The 13,921-nt window shown below is 39.9% G+C and overlaps 1 protein-coding gene across 1 annotated transcript in view; it reads right to left on the bottom strand.

Annotated features, from left to right (window-relative positions):
* Positions 1–13,286, bottom strand: part of slc25a22a (solute carrier family 25 member 22a) — a 31,690-nt gene extending 18,404 nt beyond the window's left edge. Inside the window, exon 1 of the mRNA XM_088340106.1 lies at positions 13,044–13,286. The gene's annotated coding sequence lies outside the window, so the exon portion shown is untranslated. The remainder of the gene's footprint in view (positions 1–13,043) is intronic.
* Between the last annotated feature and the right edge of the window lie 635 nt (positions 13,287–13,921).

The raw sequence follows: 13,921 nt of genomic DNA, 5'->3' as shown, positions 1-13,921 counted from the left end.
CACAGAGAAGACCCACGCAAGCACGGGGAGGACATGCAAACTGCACAGGAGGATTCGATCCCATGACCTCAGAACTGTGCCACGGTCGTGCTAACCACCCAGCCGCCGTGCCCCCGCATCTGCACCTTATCGTTTTCAATGTCAAGTCAAGTCATTTTTATTTGTGACGCCCTTCATCACAAAGAGTCTCAAAGGGCTACACAGACCACAGACTATTATTACACCATCCCCTGATATAAAACCTACATGAGAGCAAGGAAAAACTCAAAAACCTCAGCATGGGGAAAATCAAGAAACTTTGAGAAGGGACCGCAAATGAGGTAATCCTCCTTCCAGGATGACCAGGCCAAAATGGATGTTGCACCAGGTAATTGTTAAAAGTAACGTTATAATAGGTTTAGTCAACCATCAAAACATCATGCCGGTTAGAAATAAAACTTCCTAGATAATCACATTGACCAGAACCAGTTGGGGCAGTGGAAAACATTATTTCGATTACTTTGTATGTCAAGTAAAGCTGAAGAAATTGACAAATAGAATTTACCTTGGTTTAGTAATTTGCAATGAAATGATATAGTGACAGGCAGCACGGCGGTGCAGTGGTTAGCGCTAGTGCGGCACAGTTCATGTCATGGGAACCTGTCGTGGGTTCAAATCCAGCTCCAGACTTCCTGTGCGGAGTTTGTATGTTCTCCTTGTGCTTGCGTGGGTTTCCTCCGGGCACTCCAGTTTCCTCCCACATTCCAAAAACATGCATTTCAGGTGAATTGGCCGGTCCAAATTGTCCCTAGGTGTGAATGAGCGAGTGAGTTGTCTGTCCCCGTGTGCCCTGCGATTGGCTGGCAACCAGTTCAGGGTGTCCCCTGCCCACTGCCCGATGATTGCTGGGATGGGCTCCAGCCCCCCCGCGACCCTAATGAGGATAAGCAGTACGGCTAATGAGATGAGATGAGAGATGATATAGTGACAGAAAATGTTTAGGATTTGGTAGCTCTGTTATAAATAGTTTTTAGAAAATAACAATCCAGCCTAACAAAGAGCATAACAGAATCTTGTTCGCCGTTTTCGGTTCCACTAAAACGTGTTGCTACGCATTGGCTTTTATAACAGTATAAGCCTTTGATTCGGACCTTCAGGTTTTTTTTGGGCACATCCACAAATAATCTTTTTTTTTTTTTTTTTTTTTTTTTAGCAGATGCATGAAACAAGCCTGATGTTGCCAAGATGTTCCCTATTTTTGACACTGCGCTACAGTATGTGAAGATGCTTCCTCTTCCCACCCCCAATCACCCCACCCCCTGAATCCACCAATTACAAGCCACCTCTGCAGGAGACCAAAGCCCGCCTCCCATCGAGCAATGCTCCTCAGTCACGAGTCACGACTCTCAGCTTTACCCAATCCTGACTAAGTACTGATTTTTTTTGTTCTTTCTTTACAGCCCGCATGACGAAATATTACTGGGACGAATTGCACAAGAAGAGATGATGTTTCCATTGCATATATAAAAAAAAAGGAGGCAGCTGTGGTCTGGTGTGTTTTCCTTGGATAGCTTGAAGACACCTCTGCCCTTGCTGGCTCACCTCCCACAATCACATAGGTGAAAAAGGACTGTGTGTGTCTGTTTAGTTGGGGGTGGGTCAGGGGGACGCATGAGGTCAGGAAACAACCTTCCTCAACTTTTGACAGGGTTATTTAAAAGGACAGTGTGTAATATTTGGTGCCTCGCAGTGGTACAAAAAAACAGGCAAATTACATGAGCTATCAGATCAATGTTCATTCTTAGAAACCATCATAGGTTGAGTCATTTGTATTTCTTTTACACAGTGGAATCCCCACTTAAGTCTCTGCCATTTTTGTCTTGCATCTTGAAGCTATACAGAGCTCTTGGCACTGGTTTTCATTCGCATTTGACAATACAGTGCCGTCTAGTGGTTTAATTGTACACACTGGGGCTTTAACAGATTACCTAAAAATCTGGAGTTTATTATTTTTTATACAATGGAAATATTTGTCAAAGATTAACCACAACAAAATATCTGAAAAAAACCTGGAAAGTGTTATTAGCAAAATGTTAGGATTGCACCTTGCTTTCCTGTGACCTTCACATATGTGCTTTGTTGATAGCAAAACAGCTCTGCCGTTGACACGCCATTTAAAGGGACAGTGTGTATTATTTAGCGTATCTACTGGTAAAAAAAAAATCATTAAAAAATATATTGTTTTAAATTATAAGCAAAACATACATGAACTATCATATAAAAATGTTTTTTTTAAATACTCGGATGTTGAATTTAGCAGGTATTTTACATAACATGAGCCCATGACTGTCAACCTCAGCCGATTAATCTCCTTATTAATGATTGCAATTCCCTTATTAAGCGATAATAAACCTTACAAACACAACGCAGAATGTATTTACTCACCGCAAGACAAAATAGATAATTTGTGTACTACATGTTTATTTTATTTTCCAAATAAACACAAAAAAAATGTTTCAGCCCTACCCCTAAAACCACCAAGCTCTGCATTGAAAATATTAAAATTTTGAGTGAGGTAATAATCTGCAGGGGAACAGAAATGAGTCTTTGCATTTAATCTGAGTTTGCTGTTATGCTGTCCTTGTTTTTTTGTTTTTTTAAATATGAGTGAGAACCCCATGAGTCAACCGCCATAGAAGTGACGTCGCACTTTTTTTAGTCATGCCCGCAGCTTAACTTGTCCAATGCAGTCCATCATCCAACCCTGCCAGGCTCTCACATCAGTATGTTATTTATATGGCCTACAGTCTTTTTTCCTGGCTGTGCTGTCATGACAATAGGGAGTCTGTGCCAACGAGACAAGAGTCCTCAGTGTGCAGCTTCCCCACAACGATATCACTTACAGAATAAATCCCTGAGGAATTCAATTTTTTAAAGAAACAGACTAGTAGGCCTCCTCACTGGACTCCACTAAAGTACCTTGGGGTCCATTTTGGCATACGTGGATGACAAAAACATCCATGTCCGTGAGGATTGTTAAAAAAAAGAAGCACTGAAATTTCTTGCCATATCGCGGTTTACTTTTCACAGTTTCGCTACTTTACGGATTTTCATCGTGCCTTGTGTTCTGCAAGGAGATTGGATGAACAGTCACTACACCTCTATTCTATCTGTCTGTCAATAACGTTGCAGTATATGTAGACGCAGTGGTGGGTAGTAACGGAGTACATTTACTTGAGTAAGTTTTGTACCTCTAGGAGTATTTTTAAATCCCTATACTTTTACTTGAGTAAATTTATGAAGAAACAACAGTACTTTTACTTTGTTACATTTGGCAACATCGTGGTCGTTACTTCGATACTTAATAAACCCCCTCCACGTAAGTACGCGTCTGTCTGTCTCCGCTAAGGCGCATTAATTTTGATGCAGAACTTCGCATGTTTAAGCAATCAAACTTGTTACGTGACCATATTGAACTTCAGTGTGGGGAAATTTTGTTTACGGAAAATCTCGCTTAGCAATTCCGACAATGAAAACACAGAAGAGGAGCACCCCTAGCTGCAAATCAAAAGAAAAATCCCAAAAATCAAAATCATGATTTTTTTTTAACGATTTATTTGTGTGATATAGCTGCAAATAAGAGAAAACTAATGTTAATATTTGGTACAGTAACCTTTGTTTGCCGTTAGAGAAGTCAAACGTTTCCACCAGTTTTTCATGGAGTGCAGGTAGCCTTCTGGTGGGCGGACTAACAGGTCTTTCAGGGTCAGAATTCTACATGATACACAGATGTTACTGGGGCGGCAGTAGCTCAGGAGGTAGAGCGCTCGTTCTGGGATCAGGGGATCCCAGTTCAAATCCTGGCTCATCCGTGTTACATGTCGAAATGTCCTTGGGTAAGACACTGAACCCCTTATACCCCCAATAAGCAGGTTAGCGCCTTACATGGCTGCAAGGCCGCTATTGGGAAATGTGGAGCACATTGTAAAGCACTTTGGGAAGTCATTGACTTGAAAAGCGCTATATAAATGCAGATCATTTCATGTATAAATACCCTTTTGCAGCTCTATCACACAAATAATTAGTTTGAAAATTATGTATTGTGATTTCTGGATTTTTCTTTTTAGTTTATCTCTCTCACAGTGGACATGTACCTACGATGAAAATTTCAGACCCCTCCATGATTTTGTAAGTGGGAGAAATAACAAAATTGCAGGGTGTTCGAATACATATTTTCTTCTGTGTTTCTTTAAATGTGTAACTTAGCAAAGTGGAGCAAAGATGAGTAAATAATTGGAACGATTGTGCTACAGAACCTTGAACTGGAGCAATATAAGCAGCCGTCAGACGCGTTCAATAAAAGCGACGGGTGCCCCCACTGACTCTGACGGATAACAGCTCTCGCTGTGACCCTTGTTCATCACTTCAACAATGAGCCAATTATGTTTCTTTTAGAACATTAGTACTAGAACGCAAGAAAAATATGTTCAAAATGTCACAATAAACGTTTAAAATACAGTCACTGGTCATTTCCATGCCCCTTTACAAAATGCAAGGGTCATTACCTCAAGACATGCTTGATAATCAAGTACCAACAGTAATGTGCTGCGTAAGTTTTATGCTCATCATAAATCAGTTGGGTTGGCATGCTGCTACCAAACTGCATTTGATGTACAAGTTTTAATGAGGAGCAAAGTTCACAAAACTGCAGACCAGGATCGATATTAAAAAAAAACAGTTTTACCGTATAAAACAAGTGTCGGAAATAAACCATGTCCCTTGAGGAAAGACGAATATTTTGTGTGAGTTCTCTTATGAAAAAAATCTGTATTTAATACAATAGAATTTAAAAAAATGATAGGAATCATAAATAAAAAACATATTTTCCAGTCTATAAAATGCCCCCCGCCCTCCTAAATTTCAAAAGTGCGCCTTAAATCCATGTGTGCCTTGTAGACGGGTTTTACCCCCTTATTGTTTTTATGTAGCCCTAGCTCTTATGTTTTAAATTTGACATGCCTTCGGGAATTGATTTAGGTTATTATGTATGGTATTATTATGCCAACAGCGTTCCTCCAACCTATTCTACTCTAGTCTTGTTATTTACATATTCTTTCTTTTTAAACTATTCTATATACTTACCTTGTATTATACACCACAATATATTTTTTACTCTATTCTTTTTATTCTTCTAAATCTATTATTTTATCATTATTGAGTGTTCGCGTGTCAAATGATTTCTTGTACAGTATATATCAAGTGTATGGAGCACGGCGGCGCAGTGGTTAGCGCTTGTGCGGCACAGTTCATGTCATGGGAACCTGTCGAGGGTTCAAATCCAGCTCCAGACTTTCTGTGCGGAGTTTGTATGTTCTCCCCGTGCTTGCGTGGGTTTCCTCCGGGCACTCCGGTTTCCTCCCACATTCCAAAAACATGCATTTTCAGGTGAATTGGCCGGTCCAAATTGTCCCTAGGTGTGAATGAGCGAATGAGTTGTCTGTCCCCGTGTGCCCTGCTATTGGCTGGCAACCAGTTCAGGGTGTCCCCTGCCCACTGCCCGAACATGGCTGGGATGGGCTCCAGCCCCCCCGCGACCCTAATGAGGATAAGCGGTATGGCTAATGAGATGAGATGAGATGAGATCATCTTTATGGGTTATACTGGCTGAATAAATAAATACAGTAAAAAAAAAATACTTATAGTCCACGATGTCTTATATATGAAAATTATTTCAGAAAAGACTGTTTTTGAAGGTGCGCCTTATAGTCTGCAAAATACAGTACTGTATATGATTAAAATACAAATAATCAAGAAAATAATTGTTTAAGGCGGTGAGGTGGTTAGTGCGTAGCCCCACAGTGCAGAGGTTCAGGATTCAAATCCAGCCACCATAGCCAGCCCGTGTGGAGTTTGCATGTTCTCCAGGTACTCCGGTTTCCTCCCACATTCCAAAAACATGCACATTGAGTTAATTGGCCTGTCCAAATTGTCCCTGGGTGTGAGCGAGTGAGTTGTCTGTCCCTGTGTGCCTTGCGACTGACTGGCAACCAGTTCAGGGTGTGCCCTGCCCACTGCGAAGATTGCTGGAATTGGCTCCAGCACCCCCCCGCGACCCTACTGAGGATAAGCAGTACAGCTAATAGATGGATAGTTGTTAAATGATTAGTCTAAAAGATGTAAAAAAAAATGAAAACAGACTTTATTCAAAAGAGAATAAAGTCAATAGGGATTCATGGTACACCAGTAGTAAATTTGTACAGGTTACTGTATCATACATAGCTTTATGGAATACAATACTCCCGCGAGGATAAGTGGTGCAACAAATGGATGTCATACAGTACTGTACCTGGTGGAAACAAACATTTGTTGCCACCAGGTTGTACTAACCCAAGACACGACCTTTAGTGCTTCCAGGATCCACCCAACCACTGTATTGTAAAAGGTAAAATTGGGTATTTTTGGAGGGCAGGGGGAGTTCAGATTAAAGCTGCTCTGGTTTGTAATCACATGAGCTTTGCAACCCTGGAATGGTAGTTCACGCATTATGAAATATGCGGTTAGAGCTAAACACATGCACCAAACATTTCCTATATCGTTCCAGAATGTTTCTTTGTATTCATGTATTATGTTAGTTTGTTATACTCAAATTTAAAGAAAAACAATAAAGTTAATGGCATTTGTTTTCTTTTTTGATAGGTACTACATGCTAGAACCATAACAAAAACAAAAATATTAACAATGTGACATGTCCCTTCCTCGCATAATTTATTGAATTATGTCTGATATTGTACGCCAGCAGCAGAATCTATATAAAAAAAAAGGAATAGACAAAACAAATCACGTTGAACAGGTATGCAAAGCTACAGATCCAAGTGAAAAGAAAGTAAAAGAAAATCTCAATATTACAAATGTCCTTCCAATGACACCAAAAATGACATTGCGGTTTCAATGGTGGCACAGACAAGACAAGTCAAAAGTAATGACAAAGCACAAAGTGGCTGTTTGATTTGATCAGCAGCGCAACTTGCACAAAAAGGACAAAAATAGAATCCAGATTAATTTTGGGGTTATTAAACCAGACACATTTTCTCTTTAAATCAGAGTACCTTGTGCGTCACGCCTTCTTGGTTGTATCTCAGTCCTCATGCAGCGGACACCATAGAATAGGACCTACAGTGACAGTGTCACCCGGTGAATCATTACAGGAAGTGGCCCTACACTGAGCTTGTCACGTGAGTTCGCCTTGACACAAAAACTCAGAAACAGCAAAAAAAAAAAAAAAAAAACTTGTGTTGAATGTGCTCTTGCTGACTAATGTTAGCAGCTCTTATCAGTGAAACGCTCTTTAGACCACATGAGACAATCACATGCTTTTAAATTGTCTTTTTTGAAACCTCATTGCATCCATCTTGCCATCATGTCTGGGGCCCTGGTGTTGATCATTAACAAGTACAGCGGAAGCTCATGTAAATACATTAAGTGAAAGTTCAAGATTTAGCTACTATTCTTTAGCTGTTGTAGACACACAAGATATCTGCCTATCATGTGAAACCTCATAAAACTTAATAAGTGGGCAGTGAATCGATTCTTTAAAGCATGGGTCACACATTTTTTTAACATTAAAAAAACTCAGTTAGGGTATAAAAAAAAATATCGCTGACCACAATTTCAAAATAATGGATGCAAGGGGAATGTAACCCGGGCCGTGGCAGTTAGAGCACCTAACACGAACCACTAAACCCACAATGATACAGATGACATACAAAAGGGTGCTAGATTTTATTTCATCACACCTTTTTTTTCACAGTACCAGAAACAAATCTTTAGAGAATAGAGACCATGTGAATTTGTCATGAAAAATATAAACGCAAAAAAGCATGAAAAGGGAAAAAACTCTTTATTATTTGATGATGAACCGGACTTAGAAGAACATTTAATAAATACATAGTAAATTTCATCTTGGTCTCGTGTTTAGGTAGTCAATGAATGGTTTTAATCATGGCCGCACGTATTCAACAACATTTGTCACTTACAATGATGAGTTGGAGTTGAGAAAAAGTGAAAAAAAAAAATCTTGATTTTTAATCAAAAATCAAGGGTTCACCTTATACGCAAGTAAATCAGTCAGTGCCCTTATCCAATAGAGTTTAGTGGTTGACTGCACCTATTTTAACTCTACATCTAATAATTGTAGCCTGATAAAAACATAAACATAACATAGTAAAAATACATTTTTTTTTCCAGAGTTGTATGTCAAACTGGTAGGCCACCCCGCTAATCAGTAACAAAAAGTAGCTCTGCTCTTCAAAAATGTTGGTGACTCTTGGTTTAAAGATTCATTTATGATATTACTCTGTTTTTGTTATGTGGTATGAGCGTTGCCAAATGTGTAGTTGTGGGTATAGTCTAAAGATTCTCTGGGTTATCTGTTATTGGCTATTGTGATTTTCAAAGATCTTAAAGTAAACACTGACATAGATAATAAAGTAATGCAGATATATATAATATATACGAAGGACGGGTAGCGCGCTAGTGCAGTGATTAGCGCGTGTGCGGCACAGTTCTGTGGTCAAGAGATCGGACTTTCCTCCATGGAGTTTGCATGTTCTCCCCGTGCTTGCGTGGATTTCCAACTGGCACTCCGGTTTCCTCCCACATTCCAAAAACATGCATGTCAGTTTAATTGGCCGGATCAAATTGTCCCTAGGTGTGAATGAGCGAGAGAGTTGTCTGTCTCTGTGTATCCTGCAACTGGCTGGCAACCAGTTCGGGATGTCCCCTCACCACTGCCTGAAGATAGCTGGGATGGGCTCCAACACTCCCCGCGACCTTACTGAGGATAAGTGGTGCAGATTATGGATGGATGTTTGTAAAATGAGATACATTTTGGTAAAATTAAACGTCTTTTACTTAGTATTGGAGATGGTGGGGGGTTAAAAATGTTTCAAAGTCAGTGTTTATATGCGTGAAAATAAATGTATTATGAAAAATAATTGGAAATAAATACGATTTTTTTTTCCTCCATGTAAAAAAAAAGAGCTAAAATAACCAGTTCAAGCCATGCTGCCCATTTACAAATAATGTATTACTAATAGGTTGACATGGGCTGATACAAGCCTTTTTTGATTGATTCTTGCCTAGAACAGTACCGGCTGCCTTTAAGTGACCATTTAAAATCAGGAACCTGAAGTAATATGAATAGTATCCCTTAAATGCAATATTGGTGATATTGTTTTCTTGGGATTCAAATGTATTTCAGAAATATTGTTTTCAAATGTACAGTTTTTGCAGAGGCAATGAATTCTATGGACTGAGGATATAGGCATGTTGTATCAGTATCGATGACCACTCAAAATGCTTGTATCAGTATTGGTCTGAAAACATCCGTCCATTATCCGCACTGCTTATCCTCAGTAGGGTCTCGGGGGTGCTGGAGCCCATCCCAGCTGTCTTCGGGTAGTGGACACCCTGAACTGGTTGCCAGCCGCAGGGCACACAGAGACAGAAAACTTAGGGACAATTTGGACCAGCCAATTAATCTGACATGCATGTTTTCAGGATGTGGGAGGAAACCGGAGTGCCCGGAAAGAACCCAAGCAAACACAGGGAGAACATGCAGACTCCACACAGGAAGGTTCGATCCCATGACCTCAGAACTGTGCCGCACACGCGCTAACCACTGCGCCGCCGTGCTGCTGGTCTGAAAACATGTGGTATGTAAATTAATTTATTTCTCTGCCTATAGCTAACATCCTTTTTGTGGAAGTGTTGTCCAATCGAATGGATAGACCGATGAATTCTTTTGTTTTTTTTAACGACAAATATTATAATGACAGGAAAAAACATACTGATAATGACGGGTACGACACATCGAGTTTTCCTGGATGCTTTAGTCAATTAGCCCATCGCTTTCTGGTAAAATACACTAACTTGTGTTGGCGTTGTTTTCATCCCATGTGCCTGGAGTTGAATGCATTTTGGGAGTATGAGAGCATTTAACAGCCCTCATTGAGATTTTATTGCCACGGCAGCTGGTGGTTATTACGCTTGTTTTGGGGCGATTTCTGAAATGCTCTCTATTTTTGGAGAGTGCTGCAGAAAAAGGGGATGGACTACTTGGTGTCACAGATAAATCTGATTACTATTTCCTCTTCCCTCCGGCATGAGGATTATATACCCAACTGTTTTGAAATCTCCTTTTGCAATCTCACATTCGCAATGAGCTAGCCAGAGCAAAGCACAGGTAGAACGTTTTTGTTTGATTCTAAGGCAACGACTATATGAAAATAAAATATTAGTAGAAGTCTGTGCAGTGTGGTAAATTTAGTCTCCCTCTAGACAGTCTCCCCTGTGCCCACCTCGCTCCCCCGAGTTGCTTGCCTCTCCGCTTCCCCAGCGTGGATATGGAATTACAAAAGCATTGTTAGTGAGCCTGCCTCTAGACCACACCGAAAAACTCACAATACACAGCTTCGAAGCATCTGGTTTCACTTTACAGACCGCAGTCAAATCCTTGAATGACCTCAGTGACTTTCACATGGCAAGAGCAAAGCATAGGAGTGAGTAATCTGTCGCAAACACATCCAAGTGACATTCAAAGTCCTTTCCTAAAGCATTCGAACGTGCTGTGAAGGACTGTTGCATATGTATGCGGTTTTCATACGCAACAGAGGACAAACGGTGCGGAAAACATCCTATCAAGATGTACAGGATGTCACCGTACACCCAGAATTGTCTGGCTCATCAATAATTTCATGGCTGCAAGAATGTTGTGCAGGGCCAGCAATCCTCATCCTAAGCCATAAAGCGAGACTGGTGGGAAGGCTACATATAAGCCATACTAAAACCAACAAATATGAAGTCTCTCACATTTGATGACTGACTTTCTTTTGGTAGACGACGCAACCTAGTTCATTCCTCCCTATTAGCTTAAGATGTGATTTTAAGGTTCTGTTGGTAGGATACAAATCATGCATGTACTTGCTCCCTCATATCTTTCGGATTTAATTTCCCCCTATGTTCTGGTCCGAAGCCTTCGCTCTGAAAATGCTGATCTACTAGTGATCCCAAGAGCCAAGAAGAGTTCCGCAGGTTTGAGAGCTTTCTCCATTTGGGCCCCGGTGTTGTGGAATGCTCTTCCCCCTGAGATTCGATCTGTGACCCTAGTGGAAAGGTTTAAATCCAGGTTTAAAACACACTTCTATTCTATAGCATATGAATAACCTATATTTTATGTTGACAATATCTGTGTATTATTTGCCCTCATGTAGGTTTTAGATCAGGGGATGACTTGACTCCCCCCTGGTGTGGTTACAGTACAGTATAAATTAATACTGACCATGTTACAGAATCAGTGAAAGGGGGAGGGGGAAGCTCAATGTTACCACAGTTAATGAAACTATGCTTAACCTAGGCACATTCAAAGGCTTCAAGGATTATTCAAGATTTTGAAATGTACTCTAAAGTGTGAACAAAGCAAAATCTTTTGCACTGAAAACACGAAGAAAATTCCAATTGGCTTATAATTTTATTTTTCCTATATCTTAACTTAATTTACGCAGGATAGCAGACAATTATGTTAGCCCCTTCTAAGTGAGCATCATGTTATGTAAAATAATCCAAATGTCTTCACTTGCAGGTATTCTTTTTAAAATACACGTTTATATATTATAATAGTTCATGTATTTTTGCTTACTATTTGAATTACTGTTGTTATTTAAATAAATTGAGTTTTTTATCTCTAAAAGGCGCCTTATAATACACTTTGTTTGAAATATTCTTCGACTAAAATAAAATGTATTTTTGGTAGATTATTTTACTGTATTTTAATCACTTTTAACTAAAATAAAACACTCTTTTCAAAGATTGTTTGCTTATTTTTCGATACTTCTAAAGCCATTGGGAAAAAAATATTAGCTGAAAAATTAATGCTTTGTGCTACATGTAAAATATGTTAAAATATGTTTAAAAAATAAATAAAGGAGCTATACGGAATTGGAAATTTTGACATGTGACCACCATCTCCTGGCTTGTGTCATCACTCCAGCCTCTGTATAGGTCCTTGTTATTTGCATGCAAGTATGTGCATTTTGAGCCCGCATGTCAGTTTAAGATCAGGGGATGGTGTAATTCTAACCTGTGCAGTCCTTTGAGAAATTTTGTGATTAAGGGATATACAAATAAATGTGACTTGACTTGAAATTTTTTAGAGTTTTTCATCTTTCTTTGTGTTTGGGTTGTACTGGAAACATGCATTTTCTTACTTTCACCATTTACATGCCACACTAACAAATACAAACAAAACGTGGACACATTTTTGAGATTACTCTACACAACCCCTCCCCTCCCCCCATTCTTCCTACCTTATGGGTCCCCCCCTGAACAGCTTTGCTAAAAGTAAGATGAAAGTTGATAGGTGTGTGGAAAAAAAATAAGGGTGCTCTCAGTTGGGCATTGTTAACACATACTTAATAGAAAAAGTATTCTACTTTCAACTTTTTAAAGATCCCTCAAACGACACACTCCACCCTTTAACAATTTAAATTATTATAAAAATGTTTGTTTTATCGGATTTTAAGAAATCAGTAGGCATTTAGCGAAAAAAATCACACACAAAATGGTCTGGAAATAAAGGCAAGCCCCCTCCTGCACACATGACACAACAGCGCCGCAGATAAGGCAAGGAAGTCGGCATGAGACGATCGCGTTGGCCCGCTACCTTGCTAAAGAAATGCGAATATATCACACGTTTAAAACACATGCATCTCGACACCCCTTGCACCGAATTCCGGATTAACGCGTCCAAGTCATACTTTCGAACCGATTCGCGTTTTCCCGCAGCTTCTATTCACGGCATGTGAAATAACGGTGAGATTTTCTCGTATCCTTTCGCAACCACTGTTCGCCGGTAAAATTGAGAGCTCTCATATTTTCTTGTTTTTTTCCCGAGCCACATGATGCAGCAGCCTCAATGTTTAATAAAATCTCCTCACGTCGATTCGATCGTTGGTTTTGTGCGCCTTGAGCACACACCGCCCACAAAAAAGACAATCATGAGTACATACCACAAATGTCTTCTGTCGTTAACCCCTTTTCTCCCGTGTAGATGTTGGAATCAAAAGCCAGGGACCCGCTGGATATTTTAAACTGACAGAACGACGAAACGTCGGTCTTACTAGCATCGGAGGGAGGAAGAGGAGGTGGAAACAAGGTATGGATGAAGGGAGGGTGGGAGGTAAGGGGAGGGGGAGTAGCAGTGGATGCAGGATGACTTGGATAGGAAAAAAAGGAAAGGACGTAAAAAAAAAAAAGAACAGAGTCCTCTAGTGGTTTTAAAGCGGAAACACACACGCTTTGAAAGTGAATTTCCAAAAGGTGTAAAATCTGGGGGGATGGGAATGACCTTGAAAAACAGAATGCTGTCGCCACCTCCAGATGGTGGCGCACAGAACATATGAAAATATAAATATAAATGTGTAAGTCATGTCCACAGGGTTCATAAATTAAAAGATCGTATTAATCCTCCTGCCATGAACGCGCACATAGTCCTTTGCTGTATGAATTACCGGTACAGAAATAATACTGGAAGATTTTAAACGTAAAAAATTGAGCCACAAAAAAATATATTCTCACTCTGTTCTCCACCAGCCAGTAGACGAGGGGTGTCAAACTTATTTTAACTTGCGGCCAACATGGTAGGAAAAATATCTCACGGGGGCCAGACTAATAAATGGCATAAAAGGGGGTCTTTTCGGAGGCTCAAAATTACTATAATTAAGATTCAGGGATGTGAGACTTGATTTTATTCCCTCAATATGTTTGTTCCTTTACCAAGATCAAATATCTATCTGGCATTGTTTATAAACTGTGCATTTGTAAAAGAAATACAGAAAAACACCAATTCAATTAAATTGAACTACAGTTATCTCACTCAGGCACTCAT

Source organism: Urocampus carinirostris, chromosome 7 (assembly GCF_059441175.1).
Source record: "Urocampus carinirostris isolate Australia breed hairy pipefish chromosome 7, RoL_Ucar_1.0, whole genome shotgun sequence".
Lineage (NCBI taxonomy): Eukaryota > Metazoa > Chordata > Actinopteri > Syngnathiformes > Syngnathidae > Urocampus > Urocampus carinirostris.
Note: the sequence above shows the minus strand (reverse complement) of the source record. Positions and strands in the feature narration are given on the sequence as shown.